Here is a 22,034-nt window from a genome sequence, read left to right as displayed (position 1 = left end):
AAGGGTTAGTTCCACAATTCACTCACACCAAATAAAACCATGTCAGTAAAGATGCTGGCGGTATGGATTATGTGCAAAAAAGCTGATATCTCCCTACACCAGCAACTCGGGTTCTCCTTGGTGTGTAGAGTTGCTCGATCTGGGTGTGCAAATGGATATGTGCATACAGGGCCATACGTGCCTGGGCTATGCCCTGACTCAGGCTCACGGTGGCCGCCGCAGGATCCCATAGACAGAAGTCACGAGGAGCCTCTCTATGCTGGCAGAATGACACACCCTGGCAAGACAGAACCCTCTCCAGAAAGGTGTGAACTAAGCCTGCTTTGGAGTCATGGCTGCAGTCGACAGGGTGTTCATTAGCATAAACATGGTGTCAGGCAGGTGGACAGGTGAGGAGCTGATGGAACTGCCCCTATCCACACCACCCAGGCAGAGTTGGCCTGCATGGTGCTAGGGTGCAGAACCTGGCTGCAGCCACTGAGGGTTAAGACAGTGAGGCACCAACCACAGCGGCATACTGGCTGTGCTCCACAGGTCCTCCCTGTGACTTGCTTACCTCCCCAGTTTCAAAAGAGCACCTGGCATAGAGTGCACAGGTGATTAATCTCTTGCAATGATCAATCATAGTTTAAAAACCACCTAGATTTTATCTTGCCCAGTAATTTCACCTACATTATGCAGATGATAGCTGGGATTTATTTGTCTGCCCGCTGGCTATATTACCAGCTGCAGCTATTCGATTTCTTCCTCTAATACCAAGGATTTTTTTTTAATTTTATTGAGTTTATTGGTACATTTTAGGGATACAGTACAGTTACACTCATTGTTGGGATCTTGTACCTCTACATGACAAGTCTTGATTCTCATTTTTTCCCCTTACCTCTGCCCTCCCTTCACCCCCTCCTCCCCTCCCCATCTACAAACACTTTATTTTCATCTTTTCATTCTCTCACATTTTTTTCTTTTCCCTTTTTGTTCTTCCCCTACACATCACACCTTCCCTACACCTTTAGCTCCTTTCTTCAAATTTCTAAATGTCAGTAATCTTATTAGAATCTTATGCATTGTTGCAGAATATTCACACCAGGGAAACTATTTGGTATTTACACATGTGTGACTTATTTATTTCACTTAGTGTACTAGGCATAGTAGGCATACTAGGCAAGTACTCCAACACTGGGGTACATCCCCAGGCCCTAGGTTTCTTTGCATATAATCGGTATATAGTCACACCATCACAGACACATTCCTGTTTTTTCCCATGAGTTACTTCTGGTCACAAGGTAAAGAATTCAGGGGGGACAGGGGCTGCAGCCTGTGGGGAGCCTGGTGTTGACTGGTGGAATTGTGCGCAGGTCCATGCAGGACCACATGGGGCAACAGGGAGGGCTGAGGCCGGACTCTCTCCCAGGAGACTGGTGTCCCATGGAGCACAAAGCTTGCACAGCACCTGCCAGGCCCTGGGTCTGATGTGCAGTCATGCACAGAATTTATGGTGTGCTCACCTGGCAAAATACTCTCCATGCTCTGTCCTGGAACATCCTGTATCTCTGGACATGGTTTTTAGACACAGTTCTGGAAAATTCTTTAAATGTCCCTTTTGAGGATTTTATGTTGTCTTATTTGAAGGCTGTTGGTAAGCAGGAGGATTGGTTAAATCAACAGCCTCTTATAACTGCAGAGCACATTATGAAGTATCAGAGGTATCACAACAGAATGAAAGGATCCTGCTCATGCGTGAGGAAGTATGATCGTGATGAAGATTGTTACCCACTGGGTTTTATTTCATTTTCTGACTGGGGAACTCGAGCTTATGAGTCAAATGCAGTCACAAAGGAAGATCCTTCCTTAAGCCTTGGGAACAGGCAGTAACAATACTCGAGCAGGGTCACCTTGGTCCCAGCCCCACCCAGGGACTCTTATGCAGGATCTACATGGGGCTCTCTCTGAGAAACAGCGCTGACAGGACTCACCCATGATGTCACCATGAGTGGGACTGTGGGGTGACTCCACACAGACCAAGCCAAATCTCACCACAGTGCTAAGGTTTCTGTCATCGGGAGGGACCCGAGTACACAGAGCGCAGTGACCTTCAGGAAAAATGTCAGTACGACCTTCCAAAGTGTTAAGGCACAGGGAGTCGGGAATGGAGAGTGAAACCAGGGACTGGGAGAAATGCAGTGAAGATCTGACCACAGGAACCAGGACAGGGTTCATGCAGAGGTTGTGGTGACACTCCCAAGGGAGCTGATGCAGGTGTGACAAGGGGAGCCCCAGCAGACAGCACAGAGCTGAGGCAGAAATGTCTGCCAATGCTGGCGTCCTCCCAGAGGACCTGGAGGGGGCTCTAAAATCACTCTGATATTTTAAGTTATATTTGATTCTGGCTGAAAGGTTAAACTTCCAAATGTATGATCTTCCTTGGAGAGAAAAACAAGGCTTGGAATCCTGGAAATAATTCTCCAAGTGAACAAAATAATGAATGCTTAAAATTTTTACATTGTGGTGTTTCATTTTAATACATTAGATGAATATATTTCCATGTGAAATTCAGAATGTCTATTCAGAATGCCTATTCAGAATGTCTTTATAAAGCTTTGATCTCCAATATTAAATTTTTGAGGAGTTAATGTATAAAGAAAAGAGAATTCAAAATTTTTAAAACTGAATGGAAGGAAATTTGGGGGGGAGGTCCTGAGGATCAAACCCAGGACTTTGTGTTTAGGAGGCAGACGTGCTGCCACTGAGCTAAATCCCAGGCCCTAATGGAAGGAATTTCAAAACGAAGGCACTTGAATGTTCCAAGGAAGGTCAGATGTCAAAGCACCATTGATGCACCTCGGTAAAGACTGCCTATCTGTGAAATGCACCACTACAGAAAAGAGAAGCTGAGATGTTATTTCGCATTGGTGTTAAAATCAAATACAGAATTTCTTTCTAGCAAAAAGGACTGTGTACACTTAGGGGTGAATAATCATTTAAATGAAAATACTGAAATAGAACCTGCTCAGTGATGTCGGTGTCACTGAGAGTGGGGACATGAATAAAAGACCTGTAGGTGGCTTTCGGAGCCTACATTTGCCTGAGAGAAAAGGCCAACTTCTACAGCAGCAGCCCAAGGATGAGGGCTGTTCATTCAGACCCTGAACCTAGAGGCTGCTAGATCAGAATCTCCTCTTAGACCCCATACCCTCACCCACATACCACACAGGAGGACTGAGCATGTTGAATGCAAAGAAGGTGCAGGCTGCAATATAATTAAGGTAGTGTTAGTTCCATTGAGCAAAATTTTACTTATCCATGAGACCTAGTGACACAAAATAAAGTCACATAGAGCAAAAAATCATAACCCAAAAGGAAACTACACATATTCAATGCCACAGATATAGATGTAGGTTTCTTTCAGAAGCCACACATCCAGCAAAGAAGCAAGGACAAATTAGATGATGATGATAATGATGGGTACCAGGAATCAAACGTAGGACCCTGCACTTATGAAGTAGGAAGCGGCACTACTGAGCTAAATCCCCGGCCCTGACACACTAAATGTTTTGCTAACTTGTGAGTAAATTCACAGCCATGCTGGAGGTAACTTGTCCCAGTCCCCTGGCCCTCCAACTTCAAATGGACAAGAATTTAAATGGATCATGGTAATTTATCTTGTGGTTTTGCAATTTTCCTGACTAGTAATACAGTTATCTACTTAACTTTTCAACCAATACATTCATATATAACACATATGTCACAAAAATGTCATGTGTCCTGTTGGCAAAAATCAATATTTTTAAAAAAAATTTCCAGCTTTCAGTTTAGGTCATTCCATTCATTGTCACCCAAACTACTGGCTTTACACATAACATCTAAATGTTCCTGATCTTGGCATAGCTTCCTGGATATGCCTAACGGCATCCAGAGCCACAAGGAAAAGCTCAGTCTTTTAGCACAAGCAGGACAACACTGCTTGTTCTGTCCAGAACTTATGCTTCTCAGTTCTGAGCATCTTTGCTCTGGCTTTCTACCCTGAGAGCTGTGGATGTCCACCTTGCCATTGGGAGCAAACCTGAACTGCAATCAGCACGCTGGTGACAGATTTCCCATGCATGTTCTCTGTAAATATCAGGCTAGTAACACAATTCCAACTCTCTCTTACCATAAAGATTTCAAGTTGTGAAACCGTACACAAGTTTTATTTTGACAAAGCTACCTTGGTCAAGTTGGTCGAATGCCAACTTTAAAAAAATGTTCATTTTCTTTTTTTCAACCTATCAAGTGTCAGTGACTTTGTGAATGTCTGACAGTTTGTCCCAACTGCCTGACAACCAAAAGGAATGTAGGTGACATACAAAGACCAGGCATTTAGGAACTTAAAAGATAAAAATCCTTAAACTACCATCTTGTTAAGTGTGAGCTCCTGGATTCTGCCCAGCTGATGCCTGAGGCAGTTTCACAGGCAGCAGCACCAGTCACACCTGTTATATTATTTTGAATTTTTATTGGAATACATTTGTGCCGCATAATAAATACATCCACCTGAAGAATTGGTATATATACCTAATGCATCTTGATCCTTTTTACTTCCCCTTCCCCTCCCTTCCCTCCTATCTCCTCTCATCCCCAGATTCCCTTCCTAGCTTCACAAAGGCCATCTGTTTCCATCAACTGTTTATCTCTTATTTTGCACTTTAAATTATTTTTACTTTGAGTTTTCTGTAGAAGAGAAACTGTGAAGTATTCAACCTGTGTCTGATTCATTTCACTTTTAGCATTATGGACTTGAGGTCATCCATTTTTCTACAAATTACTCAAATGTATCCTTTGTGGCCAAGTCGTGTATGCTGTGTAAATAAACCATCCACTGTGTAATCACACCAGGTTTTCTTTTCCACTCATCTGTTGATGGGCATATAGGCCACTTCCAAGGCTCAGTCACTACAAGTTATACTACTGCAAACATGGGTGTGCACATAGAACTAAATATGATGTCTTCAACTCTTCCATGAACATACGCAGGAAAGGGATGGCCAGGTCAGAAGTAATTCCTGTAATTTTTTTAGGAATTTCCATAGTGGCTGTAATAGTTTACATTCCTAGCAAGACTGTGGAACTCCCCTCCACCCCAGCAGTCTTGCCAGTATTTGTTGTTTTCTGGGTTCTTGATAAGAGTCCTTCTTTCTGGAATAAGATGGAACCTCAAGTTTCGTTTTGATTTTCACTTCTCTAATGCCCAAAGATGTTTGAACACTTTTTTTAACGCACCTATTGGCCATTTACTTCTTTGAAGAAGTATATTCATTTTGGTGGTCCATTTTTTTGATTGGGTCTTTTGTTTTTAGGAGCCTAATTAGAGATAAAGATCTAAATTCATTCCTCTGCGAGTGGTTAACCAGTTTTCCCAACACCATTCGTGGTTATCTTTTCTCCAGAATTTGTTCTTGGCCGCTGTGTCAAAGATTGGATGGTTGAAGAAGCCTGGGGCTGTTTCTGCACCCTCAATTTTGTCCATTGAACCATACATTTGTTTTTGTTCCAGTACCACACTGTTTTTATCACTGCAGCTGTGTAAAAGACCATCTTCATGTCTGCCATGGATTCATATTTGCTCATTCGTTTGTCTCCTCAAGAGCTTTTCATACTGTCCAGACAGATATCTTCACTTTCCCACAGGAGCAGAATCTTGAGAAGGTTTAAAAAGCAAAAACCACTTGAAGTTGTTGTCTGTCCACCCTATTTCCAGACTAAGGTCGGGACATAGGACCTTATGATCCATACCACTCTTTTTGGCTCCAGTACCTCCTGCTGGACTGGCCTTGTCCTGTTCAGGATCTCAGTGTCTGCATGGCTTTTTCTGGCCTGAGTCCATGACCGCAGGGCTGCTACTGTCTGCCTGCAGAGAAGGCTGCCTGGCAGAGGCCACCAGATGCTGCCCTCGTTGTAGGGGCTCAGTCCCCTTTCCCGCATGCCACACACACATGGACCTTCACACTCTTCCACACACCTTGTTTATAAAGGAATCCTGAAGTTGTTATTCAATAAAAGTCAACTCCTTAACAATTCTTCAGATATTATTATAGTGAAGCCATACATTATCCAAAAAGTGTTTAGCTAATAAATAAATGGACATTAAGTACAATATCCATTATATTTACCTTAATTCCTCTCAAGAAATCTGCCTAATGATGCTGCCCAATATGGCTCTGGCCCTCTCTGGCACATGGCCCTTGCCTCTAACATGTGTAAACCACTAAGGTATGTGGCCCAGGGGCAGCATCAACTGGCCAGCACCAGGGACGAGGCACTGGGCCAAATGTGAAGACATAGGGCTGCAGGGAGGTCCAAGGCAAGGTCCTGACCCATAGGGCTAGGCCAGGCCTCGGCCAGACCAATGGGCTCCTACACCCTGCTTGTGTGTCTGGGAGTGGTGTTATGATCAAATATGTATTCACTTTTCCACTGCTGTGACGAAATACCCAAAGTGTGCAAGTTAAAGGAGGCAACGTTTACTGGGCTCATGGTTTCAGAGGTTTCAATCCATGGTCATTTGGCTCCAAGGCAGGAACAGCACCGTGGAAGGGAGTGTTGAAACAAAGATGCTCCCTTTGTGGCAGCCAGGAAGCAGAGCACAGGGGAGGAGTGACAACAGGGGATGCACCCTTGAAAATAGTGCCCCCAGTGACCACCTCGAGCAGGGCCCTGCCTCCCAATATAATATTCAGCTGTAAAAGCCAGTGGATTAATCAGCTGAAGAGTATCTGAACTAGCCACCTCTTCACCAGTCTGGTCAGGTTGACATTTAAGCTTAAACCATCACAATAGCTGTGTTTTAAAGGCCCTGGTAGTGCTGTTAGATGCATGACCCATTTAAGACTGTGACCATAATCTCCACAAGGGATAAGGGTGACCACATCTACTTTGAGGCTACAAGGCATAGGCAGTACAACAGCAGGAACATTAGTAACCAAGATCAAAATATACAAATAACTTGGCACAGGGATCAAACTAACAGTGCTGGTTCTGCAGGTCAGAGGGCCAAGGACTGGCTGTGGAGATGCCCGGGCATTTACACTCAGTTAGCTTTGTCATTATACTAAATGTTTAACAAGTCCTGCATATTTTTCTATTAGTTTAAAATGGATATAAATGCTACTGTGGTTTATAAAATGTAAACTATTTTTAATACGGGATACCTGTGATGTCCCAGCTAGGGGATGCTAAAAGTCTAACTCCTACATGTGTTTATTTGCTGTTTCTACTTCTTTGTCTAAGAAATGTCTCTTCATTTCAGATGATCATTTTTGGATTGGGTCTTTATATTTGGAGGATCTGTTGTTTTGTTTTGTTTTGTTTTTTTAATTCTTTATATATTCTAGGTAGTAGACCTTTGAGCAACAGCTGGTGAAAAATTTTTCCCACATTGTGTGTTGTCTCTTCATGCTGTTGGTAGTTTCTCTTGCTGTGCAGAAGCTTTTTAATAAGATGAGATTCCAGTTTTGGCTCTTTGTGCTAGTTTATGTGTGACTGAGGTTTTGTTCATAAAGACTTTTCCTACACCAGTGTCTTCAAGAGTTCTACCTAACCTATCTTCTAGCAGGTTTAGTGTTTCTCTTTTAATGTTTAGATCTTTGATCCATTTTTATTTTAGTTTAGTGTATGGTGAGAGATACAGGTCTGATTTTAATCTTTGCCAAGTTGAAACCCAATTTTTCCAGCACCATTTATTAAAGAGGCTATCTTTCCTCCAGTGATGGTGTTTGGCTCCTTTGTCAAAGATGAGGTGGCTGAGTGTGTCTGGAGTTGTTTCTGCACCTTCTAATCTGTTCCACTGATCCTCAGGTCTGTGTATTCACCAGTACCATGCTGTTTTTATCACAGGAACTTTGTAGTACAGTTTTGAGTTGTGAATTGTGATGCCCTCTGCCTTGTCTTTGTTGCCTAGAATTGCTTTTGCCATTCTAAGTCTCTTCTAGTTCCAAATGAATTTTTGGATTGTCTTCCCTAGTTCTGTGAAGTATGCTGTTGGAATTTCAATTAGGATTGCACTGAATCTATATAGTAGTTTTGGAAGTGTGGCCATTTTTACTTTATTGCTTCTTCCTACCCAGGAGCAAGGGATGTTTCCATTTTCTTATATCCTCTTTGATCTCTTTTTGCAGCATCCTGTCATTTTCAAATAAAGGCCTTTTACATCCTTTGTTAGATCTATTTCTAGTATTTCCTCAAAAAACTAGGATTACAAGTCTCATTTGACACAGCTATACCCTAATAGATGTCTTCCCAAAAAAATTAAAAGCATCATACCACAGCAATATATGCTCACCCATGTTTATAGCAGCATAGTTTGTAATAGCTAAATCTTGGAAATAACCCAAATTCCCATCAATTGGTGAGTGGATAAAGAAGATATAGATTTTTTTAATAAAATGGCATACTGCTCAGCCACAAAGAATGATAAATTAGAGACATTTATAGCTAAATGGATGCACCATGAAGCCATACTCAAGTGAAATTACTAGGACACACATGTATAAACACCAAATAGTTTCTGTGGTGTGAAAAACTGAAACTGTAAATGAGGGCCAAAATGTATAATAGATAATGTGAAATAGAAAGAAGAAGTTCAAAGGAAAGTTGGGGGATTGGATGGAAGGAAAGAAGGGAAAGAAAAAGTATGAGAAAAGAAGGAAAAAGTGAAAACAAAGCTTTTGTAAATAGGGAAGGGCGGTGGGTAGAAGAGAGGGAAGGGGAATGGGGAAAAAGCAAGAACCAACATGTATCATGTACAGGTACAAATTTCTAAATGAGGGATGTGGTCATAATGCATACCTAAAGTGTACCATTAAAGTTCATTTTTAAAAAATAAAACTTTAACTCCTACATCTAAGGGAAGCCTGCGAAGTATTCTGAAGTTTAGAAAGAAGTTTGCATTTCTGAATATTCCAGGGACAAAACAACACAGTTTGTTCAGGAGCACCCCACTCTGGAAGCACCATGTTCCACCCCATCCTCTCTAATGAGGTACTCCTGTGGAGCCCGATGGTGTCCCTGCTGTGTCCACCAGGTGACTGAGTCAGAACAGCTGTGGGAAGCCCCAACTGGCTACAGAGGGAGCTCAAGGCAAAGCCTCCCAGAGCTGTCACTGGTTCAGTGTCCCAAGGTCAAGATGCATGGTTTCTTTTCTACATGTATTTCCACATTTTCTACCATTAGCATTAGTTTTAAAATAAGAAAAAAATTAAACAATAATAATTGTTGGTTTAAAGAGTAAACACCACAGCTCTGGGCACTCACAACTAGTTCTGCCCTCACTAGGAAGAGTATGATGTCCAGGGATGAGAGGGATGGAGATACAGAGGCAGGATGGGCTCATGCACCTTATGAGAGGGGCCTACTGTGAGGGGAATGAAGACCAGAGGATACTGTGTGTCAAAGACCAAACCCAACAGTTCCAGTGGATTGGGGCAGCTGTTGGCCAGAAGCTGCAGGGACTCCTTCCTCCTTGTCTCTGGGCCCTCTTCCCATCTTCCTCAAGGGTCTGAATGTGGATCCCAGGTCTGTGGGGAGTGCTGCCCTGCAGCAGATTCAGGCCACAGCTCTCTACCACCCTGCATTCCTGGTTCCATGTGTAGTGTGAGGTGCACCAGCGCTGGTCAGATGACCCTCAGACAACTGGGGTAGGGAAGGATGGGGAAGATCATAGGCTACATTTAGGGATCCTGGGCAGAACTTCTTGCATTGCCCTGCAACCTGTGTGTGAAGAGAAGCCACTGCATTCACAGATGGTTGACCTCCCCTTACCGGAAACAGCTGTCAGAACTTCAGACTGATGACCAACTGTGGACATTCACCAGTTCACATCTATTCAGGCTCAGACCCAGTGCATCCAAGAAGGATCCCAGCAGGAGACTCCTGGGTACCAGACCTTTGAGGGGGGCTTTTCAAACAGCAGCTGAAGCCCTTCATGTCCAGCCTTCTGATCAGCAGCTCTGGGTGACATCAATAATCTGCATTTCTAACAGCCTCCCAGATAATGCTGAAAATGCATACATTTTCATTTGTCACAGATTTCTCCATAAGGGTTTCTCATTTTTTCTTAAAATTGATTGCAGTACTTAATTTTTATACATGTTGTCTTCATCAGTCATGGAATCTTTTGTGATTTTCATTTTAATTATACACAGTTAAATGAAATGATCAAAGCAAGCAAAAACTAAAATAAAAAGAAGTTCATCTTTACATTTTGACTTGCTGGAAATGGCAGATGGGGGCAGGGGAGGGAGACCTTGAAACTTACTGACTGAATAAAATTGTTCCCATGTCCACTTTCAATGAAAGGTCAAAGTGGCGTTCACAGTGGCAAGGCTTTGCCTGTATGTAGCATTTCTTTATAACTTAGTTGTAGAACTTAATTACAAACAAAGATGTTAACATTATCTTTTAAATCCGAGGTCATTGCCACTTAATTAGAATGCATAGTAGGCAAGGAAATAAGCATTCTGCACAGTCCTGTAGCTAGTAGAATAATGGACCGAGGTGCACATTTAAAGTCATGTATTTCATCAGTGAGGAAACTGAAACTCAGACAAGGCTGGCTTCCTGCTCAAGGCAGGAAATACCGTGTGAGTACAGACTCTCTCAGGTAGAGACAGAGGTGGCCCCTAGACTCCCAGATTACACCAGCTCCTCAGCTCCTGCAAGCTGGGAGCACTTGCAAGACAGAAAACTAGGAAATGTGAGATGCTCACATTAGAGCATACATTTCCAAAATATACAGGGTTGCATAACATGCCTGGATTCAGTTTCTTTAGAAAGAAAATAAAAACCATAGATGTCCATTCTGATTTATTTCTTCTCATGTTTATGTCTCACAGCAGCAGAATCAGAATTAAATCACTGCGGATCTAGTCATCTCCCTCCTGAAACGTGGGTCTTGGGCCCTGGGTGGAGGAGTGGAAATCATCCTACTAATCCAGAACGGAGACAAGTGTTTGTGGGAGGTTACTAGAGTCCTGGGTCCCAGCATCTACAGCCCTCTGCTGAGATCCTATTTTCCAACAACCCTCTGAGAGTGGATGACCCATCAACATCCTCTTGGTATGAGTGTTCCAAGGTGGACCTCATCCCATCCCCTCTTGCTTCATCTCACCTAATTCTGAAAGGCCCCTGTGATATGCCCTCCTGTGTGTTCTCGCAGGCTGCCCAGTCTCACCCACCATGAGGGCGATGGCTCTTACCAGACTATACCACCTAAGCCATCACCCATGCCCCTGGCTGAGGCCTCCTGTGGAGCTGTTCCTCCTCTCCTGTGGATATGATCATATCATCCTTTTGCTTTTACAAAGGACTTTTGGCGATTAGTGAGGAAAATAAAATCATCCTAGGAGTCTGCTCTAGAAATGCTGCTTTGTTTTTCTTTAAATTTGTGTAGAATTAAGAAACATTGTATTTCAAAGAAATTAAGTAAAATAGGCAGACTTTATATGTGGATGCCTCACAAAAAGAATCAGAATATTTCCCACCTTGCAGAAAAAAAATCATACATTAAGACCAGAGGTTTTGCCCGCTCCAGTGATGACCATTAGAATTGATATTGATGAGCTATCAGGTGCAGGGCCAGGAGTCTCCTTTCTCTAAAGCTCTGCCCTGAGCACATGGAGGAACAGATGACACTGAGTCCTTACAACAAACTGAGATGAGGAGAAGGAAAAGCAAAAGCTGCATGCTCACACCATGGGAGACTCTGGGGCTCCCACAACCACTGCCCAGCCCAGGACCTCATCCCGGTGAGGTCGGTGGAGGAACAACCTTGTCTGCCTGGAAGTCTCCTTCGTGCTGTGCTCTGAGGCTGCCTTGGGAAGTGTGTTTCCTCGTGTTGAGAGTGCACACTACAGCTTCTGATTGCAGCTCACTGTGAGAACTCGATCCAGCACTGGGGCTGTCTCAAGCAGCTGTGGATAGACAGCTGCAGGTCACAGAGAGCCCCGTTCATAGAGGAGGCATGGTCAGCAATAGACAGATGCAAATGGGGTTGTAGAGAGAGAGGCTGGGAGGTCAGGGGCAGCAGTCTTCTGATGCTATGAACTTAAAGAAACAAACATTTCTAAGGCCCTGTGCATATCTAAACACTTCCTATTCACCACCTCCCTCAGCACAGTTTCTGCGACTCCTGAAAGTGTAGTGGAGCCAGGCACTAAGCTTTTTCTCAAAACTACCTTGTTCTTAAATTACTCTCACTACCCTACATAACAGGTAGGATATAGGGCTCAGAAAGGTTATACAGCTTTACCATGTACTCTTAGCATGGCCCTTTGGAGCCACCAGGTCTTGCTGACAAGACCGCTGTCAGCAATGACCATTTCTGCCCAGTCATCCTATCATCCTAGAAGGCAGGAATAGGGGGCTCCTGCAGAGATGTGTAGCAAAGGTTCTGTAGCAAGTGATGGTAGAAGCAGGTAACTATCCAACCCTCAGCCCCAGGGCACTGCCGCTCCCAGTTTTCTAGGAGCCCAGCAAGGAGATGGGCTGGGTGGATCAAATATGGCCAGGAGTCAAACAGTCTTGGCTTCAGTGACCATGTTTGCCATGTCCCAGCTTCCATGGTCCCAGCCAGCACTGGGATCCATGCTGACATTGATACTAAGCATGCAGTTCACAGCCTCGGCATGAAGCTGAGTGGCCATGGGAGGGTGGGAAGTGGGTGCAAGAGCTTCCTTCCTGCTGGGACAGATGAGCACAAGGGGGCCCATCCAAGAAGGGGCTCCTTCACTTAGGAACAATCCTGAAAGTCTTCGCAAGGCTGGGACATTTTTCCAGTATTTTGCACATACACTGGGCATGTTGCAACATTCTGGCATTTTCCATTGACTTTCAGCCTCATCTCAAAACCCAGAAAAAATATAACAATCAAAGCCAGATTCATTATCCATAACTGAGGCAAGGGGGAAAGACCCTGCACCATGAGATGTGAGGGCCAGCACATTCTCCTGAAGATGGGCAGAGTGCAGAGTTTGTGTGTCCCGCAGGCCCTGAGTGCCCTATACAGCTGGAAGCTCTTTCCAACTAGAGAGAAAACCTAGTGGGCATGTGGCAGGACTGCTTGAGTAGGACAGATTCTAAATATTTAACTTTCACAGATCAACAGCAGCACAGGAAACACCAGCCTGAAGCCCCTAATAAGGCCATGCTCTGTGTAGGTTTATGCAAAGTATGTCTGTGCTCTCCACAGCAACTTCCGTGTGTGTGTGTGTGTGTGTGTGTGTGTGTGTGTGTGTGTGTGTAGAGGTGTGGATGAGGGAACAGGAACTCTATGCCTGACTGGGTGGAACCTCCTAGGATGTGCAGGTCACAAAAAAACCAGGATACCTGGCAGTTGAAGATCGTCCTACATTTTGCTAGGCCTCTCATACCAGAGCACCAGCGGACAGTGCAGTGAGCTTCTGTCAGCCCCTCTCAGCAGCATCACCTGTGTGTCAGAAGTGAATCTGCGCCTGCAGTCTGCAACCTTTGCTGGTCTATAAAGGACCCAGCCTGAGGGCCCCTGGGTCTGCCTTGGAGGAAGCACCCTAACCCTCACCCATCACCTGCAGCACTTCTCCTGCTACCCACCTCCCAATGCAAAGCCAGATCCAAGCCACAGAGGGTGCAGAATAGACTTCAGTGGCATTGGCTATTTTTCCCCAGCCTCTGCTCATCTTCTGGTCAGTCCTTGCAGTGCCAAAGCCGAGGCCCCAGCCTCAACTCTGGGTATAGCATGTGACCCAGCAAGGCCAGAGAGCACCCTGCCTCTCTGGCAAGAGACAAATCAATTCAGATGTGTGACCCAGGGTAGTCATTTTAAATAAGTTCAGGGACTTCTGATTTCACTGGACTAATGGCAGGAAAGGGGGAGCATATGATCACTGAACCAAAGAAGGACAGACTAAACCTTGAGCATGAGTCTTCTTCAGCCAGGGCTTTCATTATGTCCTGCCTTCTGGACCTAATCACAGGTGTGCAGAAAATTATACCAATAAATATATTCCTTATAGACTTGGTCACAGTCCCAAGAGATTAAACACAGTGTAAACCTACTCTTAAGAAACTGTTTTAGTTAACTATGTATTATAAACCATTTAAAGTGAGGCCATAATAATAATGCTGTAGAAAAATGTCTCGCAAATATTTCTGTGTGTAAGAATCCATCTGGAGAATGTATTTAAAAATCCCTGTGCCTCAACCCCGAGATGAAGATTCAGACGAGGGGCCCAGGACACTGCATGTTTCCATAAGCTGACGTAGTTGTGTACAAACCACACTTTAACAAATGGTCTGTCCAAAAATTTGACGGCATGGAAAATGCTTACATCATATTGTGGTGTGCAAAAGTAAAGCATAGATAGCGGTACAGACAAGAGGTGACAGTGCCCTTGCCAGCACATGCAGCCCAAATTATTTCTGGATCATACACCCATGGGATATTTTATTTTCCTTGTTTGCTAATATTTCCTATAATAAACACCCACAACCTTTGTAGTAAGGAAAAACTTGCTAGTATTCTAAATATAGGTATATGTATCTCTAGCCAGAGCCAACACTCAGGTTAGAGTGGTCTATGCTGGGGCACACAACAAAACATGAGTTGTTATGACGTTTCGTTTTGGCCACTAGCATTGCTAAAGGTGCACACAAGCTGTGGACTTTTCCTCTTCCTGGGAGAAAGTACAGAGCTCAACAGCACTCAGTGAGTTACAGAAAACATCACAGGCTACAGGCTCTTGAAAAAGATGAAGGTACAGAGGGAGAAAAGACAAGATTTTTTTTTAATGCATTGCCTCTAAACAATAAATAAAACAGCAAGAAATGTGAGCAAAAATTAGAGATGTTCCTGTCAACAATTACAGTGCAAGCTTTTCCACTGGTGACAAAATACTTAAGATATGCTCCTTAGTGACTGCAATCAAGCTGTCATCAAATTCTCTCACATTTTCTTTTCAGACCCCATCCTGATTATCAGCTTCTCCCCAGGTTTGGAAACTCCCCACGTCGCCCACTGCAGGTGCTCTGACCCTCATCCCACAGAGCCTCCCCAGCACCTCTGCTCTCTCCTCCCTTCAGAGGGTGCATTTGTTAGAGCAGAAGCAGCACCCACAGACTGTGGGAAACCAGCCCTGCCAGCCAAGGGCTGCGAATGGGTAGGAACAGACCTGCCACCAGATAAGACTCCCTGTCCAGGCTCCTTGGATATTCTGCCAAGGATATCTTCCTGTGCAGCAGCTAACCTCGAGTTTCCTTCTTCGCACCCTCTATTCTAGTCACCTTCGATCTCAGCCACTCACCCCCACAGACAAGTTTTGACTCTCTTTAAGTTTTAAAGCCATTCCAAGGGCAAAAAGAGGCCATCGCAAATACAGTCTTCTGGTGTTTCATAAAGGACACAGGCCACTAAGGGAGAAAGGAGAGTCTTCAAATGAATAGTGCTAGAGAACAGGGCATCCAAATAAAACAGTAAGGTAAAGTAATGTACACACAGCTCTTAACACCCTTCACGGAGATTAACTCCAAATGGACAAAAGACCTAAAACCATTACACTCTGAGGAGACAAAACAGGAGAAAAATCAAGATGATTTTGAGTGTGGTGGTGACTTTTAGACACAATGCAGAAGGCAAGACCCTTGAAAGACATAACTGATAACTGAGACTTTGTTATAAGTGAAAAATCAATGCTCTCAAAGAGACACAGCTAATGGAATGAAAAGGTAAATCATACACAGGAAGAAAACAGTTACAAAGCACATATCTGATAAAAGACTTATTTGCAAAATAGACGGAGGATACTTAAAACTCTACCATAAGAAAATAAACAAGTCAATTTAAAAGTGAGAAGAAGAGCTGAAAAAATGCCTCACCAAGAGAGAGAGACAGCCAACAACTAGCACGAGAGAGGGGGCTTGGCATCAGCTGTCATCAGGGAAACCCACAAAGTGCTGGCAGGATGAGTGCACCAGAAATTCACGCCTTTGCTGCTGGGAGCACGAAGCCAGAGAGACCCTTGAGGGGACGGTTTGAAAACTTCCTGTGAAGGTAACTGAATCTCACCATATCATCTAGCAATGCTGTGCCTAGGTATTTAGACAAAGGATTTGAAACCGATGTCTACAAAATTATTTAGAGAAGATTTTTTTCATAACTGCCCCGACTTGGAAGCAACAAAGGTGTCTTCAAAAGGTGAGCAGATAAACCACATCCAGACAATAAAGTAGTACTCAGCAATACAAACAAATCAGCTATCATGCTGTGAGGATGCAAAGGGAGCCACAGGCATGTGTCATGAAGCGAAAGAAACTGCATAGCCCAGGATTCCAAATACAGGACCTGGAAAAGGCCAGGCTGTGAAGTCGGGGAGTGGGTTGTAGTTTCCAAGAACTGGTGAAAGGATGACAGGTGCAGCTGAGGGAGTTTCTAGGGCAGCGAGGGTACTCCGTGGGGTAGCATGATGGAGATACATGATGTTATGCATCTGCTGAGATCACAGAATGTCCAACACTGAGTGAGCCCTGCGGTCACCAGGGAACTACTTAATCATGAAGTTTGCACCCTGATGGCAGACTGAACAATACACCATGTGTCACACCCACGGGGCACAGTTAGCTCTTCTTGACCTGGGGGAGGCCCAGAGGAACCCTGCCTTCACTACAATTTTCTCATAAAGCTGAAGTTTCTCTATAATATAAACTGTAAGGAATAGATAAGATGGCAATACACACCTCAAGAGGTGTTAAACGTTAAGGCAGTCTGTTGTCAGGTGTGGTGACTCACTCACCTCGCACAGCCCAGCTCTGACAGAATCAGGATCCGATCCCCTGTCCATTCTGGATGTCCCTCACTTTCTATTTGTCCAAACTCTGAATTTTCACCCTTTCACATCTAAACGTGGCAAAAAAGACACGACATGGTCCCACAGTGCACTCATATGCATCCAGTGTTTCATTAAGCATTGACTAAATCTTCAACATGGATCCTCAAATTATAAAAAATCACATAGAAGAAATAAATAAAAGCCAGTGACTTTTGGACAGGAAGGGGAGACATGAATCAGAGAAGTGTCTTAAGTAATTAAGAAATACCTTAAGTAATTCAGCCCAGGATGCCTGTGTGACTCCAGGGGAAGAGCCCAGACCAATGCTGCCAGGCAGAACAGCACACAAGCAATGGAGGACACTTACAATCTGCAGACTCTCCAGGTGTAGCATGTGTGTTGCAACAGACTGAGCTACCCACCGAGCACCCTGGGCAGGAACCCACAAACACCCCAAGGATAAACATGCAAAGCAAACTGAAGTATTAAGCAAATCACCTGGTCCTTTGCCTACTGTTCAGGTAAAACTTTGCAATTCTTTAAGTGTAAAAAGAAAAAAAAAATAACATTTCCTCCTACCTGAAGAGAAGACTGCTGGTTCATGTCTCTATCTAAATCACAACAGCCTGATAAATTCTAGCTTTAGTAGTAATATTATTTTCAGGAAAAACATGGAGAAATATTTTCATGCTGATATTTATGCAGGATACAGGGATAGCAAAAGGGAAAGATAATCATTATAAGGATGAACAAAGGGAAAGAAAAAGGTTAAAAACACAAAGGCACTTTAAGGTACAAATAATTATTTTAAAATGTCAATCCTGGAGAATGAAACAAATTCTATAGCAAATGTACTAATTTTTTTAACTCACAGTACATTTTCTCGATTGTTTTTATTTTTGTTTTTGTTTTGAGACAGGGTCTCACTATGTAGTTGAGAGTGATCTGGAACTCACTATGTAGCCCAGGATGTCTCAAACTCACAGCTATACTCCTGCCTCAGCCTCCTGAGTGCTGGGATTATAGGCTTGCGCCACCACACCCGGCTCTCTATTGTAACTGTACTAATGCCTCTCACCAGTCAGCACTTTACAAGGACTAGTGGTAAAGAGAGATGATTTACTTCATCCTCTTTAAAGAGAAAATGGGCCTGGAAAACTACTTTTGAGCTGGTAAAGTTCTTTGTTATTCAGCTAACATCAGTTGTGCATTCTTCACAGTAAGGGGAAAAGTAGCTACTTATAATGGGAAACCTGTTCAGAGAAGACAGCCTTGGCTGAATGCTCCTGCTATCCATGCAGGTGAGGTGGGAATTCCTATTTGAGCTTAGCTGTGTGAGTCATCTCCAAAAAGACCCCATAGCTGGTGGTCAAATACTCTTGTTTGGTCTTTAACATAACTGAAGAAAGTCATAGACACAGACTCATAGTGAAACACTACTAGTAAGGGGAACATGAGTGCCCAGGGATGTGCACCCATGACAGAGACATTCACGAGCTCTCTACCCCGAGCCCAGCCCTGGCTCCCATGGTTAGGATCTTGACTGCTAAATTTGCCCATGAGATTAATACCTCCAAGTTCACAGAGCTATTTTAACAATTAGTTTACATTATGCCTAAAACCCAGAGTAATTGCCTGGTGTATAACAGTCACCATTTCTTTTTTATATTGTAGCTATGGCTCTGCAAAGGAAGCTTTGCAGCAGATCTCGCTAACTCAGTGAGACACGGTAAATGAACCTCACTGGTATTCAGAATGTGGTCAAGTCCCCTTGTTTGCATGACTACATGCTACTGTGTTTTCATCTCTCTATATATATGCTTTATATTACATACAGAATTTTCCAGTTTCACTACTATTTCCTGTACATTCTGTATATGGATTATGTAACCATATTTTGACTGAATATTGATCTGATAATGAAATATTATTAAATGAACTCCCATGTACAATTAGCAAGTTGAAGTGGAATAATTAATGTTTTCAAATAATACATTTTTACAGTCTACACTTAAAGAGAAGCTATTTGGTTTAATACGTTAATCTCTTCGAATGGCCAAAATCATAACATTTCAGAATCTAATTGGTATTTTGAAGTTTTTACAACATTATATCTGGAAAACAGAATAAAAAGGAAAAGCTTAGAAATGAAAAAAGGAAATATATTTTGTATTATTTTTCCCTAGGGAATGCAATTTCACATGATTTAAAACAGAATTAAAAGATAATTATCTTTTGGCACTAATTTTAATATGTGTAATAAAACAAAAATTACCAACCCTGGATAAGACAGAAAAATCTCTCCACTGAGGGGGGCCCTATAAAGCTTCAGGGCATCCTGAGAATCAGGGCTGTCTTCCTGGACAAAAAGCAGAGCTGTTTTTAATGGCTTAGGGAGGGAAGCAGCTTTTTGTTCCAAGAGGTGGGGGAAGATTTCCACCGCTGACACAAGTGAGGCCTCTATGTTTTCTCCTGCCCATGAGACAGCAAATAGAAAGGCCAAAGAAGCCAGAGGTGGCCAGCGGGGCATGGAGGCAGGCCTGGGTCCGGGACGGTTCCCAGAGGTCACAGAGGCAAAACTGTGGCCAGGTCTGCAGCAAGAGGGCAAGGACAGGGCTCCCTCAGGAGGTCTGCAAAAGCTCATGCCGCCCTCAGACTGCAAGGAAAGACAGAGCGTTTGGAAGAGTCACTGAAGGAGAGAGAAAACAGACACACACCACCACCAACTTTGGATGTCAAACAAACAAAGAGACAAGACACCTATCACCCAAGTGTACTCTTCTCTCCCTGAGAAGCCACCAAAACTGGGAACCTAGGGGGAAGTGTCCCAGCACCACACTGGGCTCTCATTCTCATTGGATGGCAGTTACAGCCCCATCCTGTGGAGGCTGCAAAGAACACGCATCACCCCAGAATGTCAGAGCGGGGAGTGGAGATGAGGTGTGGCCTGGTGGCACTCACCTGTCCAGGTGCAGTCCTTTCTGTTCCTATCTGCAGGTATGGCTGCCACGGACATCACTGTCCCAGAAACTCCCTTTCCCTTCCAGAGCCCACCCAGGTCCCACCAGAGACAGAGCTCAGGTGAGAAGCAGAAGGGAACTTCTTCCACACAGAGCTCTCCTATGGCCCAGGGAGTGAAGAAAGCAAACTCCTGAGTGGGTCGGAGGCTCACCCCCAGCAGCCAGGAAGGTGCACTGAGCAAGGTTCTGGGATGGGCAATGGCTCCTATCCTGCAGTGAGGTGTGTTCCTTCCCAATGCCCACTGTCGCTCCTTGCCACCTTCGTCCCCAGGTGGACACTCACGGCCTGGCAGGACACAGACACTAGCCTACCAAGCCATGTTTTACACATGTGACTGGAGGTCTCATGCCTACCTCCTGTTCCCTCTGAAGCTCTTCAGTGTAAAAATAGACCCCTAACAGACTCACCTGAAACACGAATTGACTGATAAAAGTTGACATTAGTATTTGGAGTGGGTTTAAGAGTATTACACAAGGTAGAAAATGCTTCTCATTTTGGATGGCTGTCAAATGCAAAGCACAGTGGTATTTTTAACTTATGAATGACATTTGTTCTATGGAGTTAATAGATTGGCCAACCAAGCAAAAATATTGCAGTCTCCTCTCTAGTATTCTAGACTGATTATAAAGGAAATCAGGCAGAGATTTGGGAAATATTTAATAAGTCACAGTGAAGACTACTGATTAGATTTACATTTGCTGAATAATTAGAGATGTGAATAACTAGATAAGTTAAAGAACCTTGCAAAAACTCCTATTTGATAGGCTTTTCGTATTTCCTATGAATAGAACAAACTTAATACAATGATTCAAGATAATAAAGAAATTCACACTCAATTTTACATTGATTAGAAAGATTGAACAACGCCCTCTTAAAGACCAGTTTCACATTTTCTCATTTATTTAATGTATCATTGACTCACATAGTGAAAGTGATGTTTTTGTTATACTAAGAGGAGACTATTCCATGCATGTTTCTTTCTTTTTTCTTTTCTTTTCTTTTTTTTGGCTTTTGAGACAGGGTCTCACTATGTAGTTGAGACTGACCTGGAACTCACTATGTAGACCAGGCTGGTCTCGAACTCACATCAATCCTCCTGCCTCAGCCTCCCAAGTGCTGGGATTACAGGCGTGCACCACTACACCCGGCTTTTCATGCATATTTCTATTTCTATTGAATTTCAATATACACAAATCTAGTGATCAAAATGTCATGACAATTATTTCTCTTGCTTTTTCAGTTATTTATGTTTGATTATATTTCTTTCTTCTGTTAAGTTCATTTTAGGAAAATAAGAAAGGTACCATCAGAATGCCCATAAAGCACATGATCTTAACACTTCTTATGAATGTAGTCAATAAATTTTATTGAATAGCTATTGTGTGCAAAGTTGTTTTGCTTTTTTGTTTGGGTTTTTTTTGGGGGGACTAGGGATTGAACTGGTGCCTTGTGCTTGCCAGGCAGGCAGCGGAACCACTAAACCAAATCCCCAGCCCTGTACAAATTTTCATGGACTAGGAAGACTATATTTTTTTTCTTTTATATGAATGGGCCCTTCTGAAAAGTTGCTCCAGTGCACATCTGACCACACCTCCTGTTACACACTTACTATGCGTGTGTTATGACGTGTGGCATCATAGTCTATGCATTTTTTTAACAAAAGTGATATTTTAGTTCAAACCAATGGCAGTAATACTACTTGTGGCTCATAAAAAGAAACATCAGGGGAAAATAAGCAATGCATTTCTACTCTGGCCTTCTTCTGAGTACATGAAAGACTCCTGACAAACTGAGTGATTATTTAAAAAAACTATAGAATAATGAATCATGAACTATTTATGATTTCGTAAATACCTGTGCCTATGTCTAACCAAAGATGACTATAAATAAAAGTATTTTTAAAAATAGAAATTAAATGCACATAATATGCTTCTGGTGCTTAAAATGTCAACAACAGCAGTGGCCACGGCGTAAACCCTAATATCGTTTCCCATTTCATTGTTACAGCTTAACAAGTTAAATACCACCCTGATCGGTCTGCGATCACCCGGCGGCGTGCGCGTGAGCTCCCGGCCTGCGCGGGAGCTCCCGGCCTGCGCGACAACAGACCCAGGAAGGACCCAAGGACCCCAGAGGGGGTTTTTTTCAGCTGCCTGCCTACCTGCCTGTCTGCGATCACCCGGC

At 43.4% G+C, this 22,034-nt stretch overlaps 1 protein-coding gene across 1 annotated transcript in view; it reads right to left on the bottom strand.

Moving 5' to 3' along the window:
- Positions 1 to 22,034, bottom strand: part of Smoc2 (SPARC related modular calcium binding 2) — an 87,723-nt gene that overhangs the window by 35,423 nt on the left and 30,266 nt on the right. The window lies entirely within an intron of this gene.

This window comes from Fukomys damarensis, unplaced genomic scaffold (assembly GCF_012274545.1).
Source record: "Fukomys damarensis isolate Sample0158 unplaced genomic scaffold, DMR_v1.0_HiC HiC_scaffold_14, whole genome shotgun sequence".
In the NCBI taxonomy this organism is placed as follows: Eukaryota; Metazoa; Chordata; class Mammalia; order Rodentia; family Bathyergidae; genus Fukomys; species Fukomys damarensis.
This window is presented reverse-complemented; position numbering and strand designations above follow the sequence as displayed.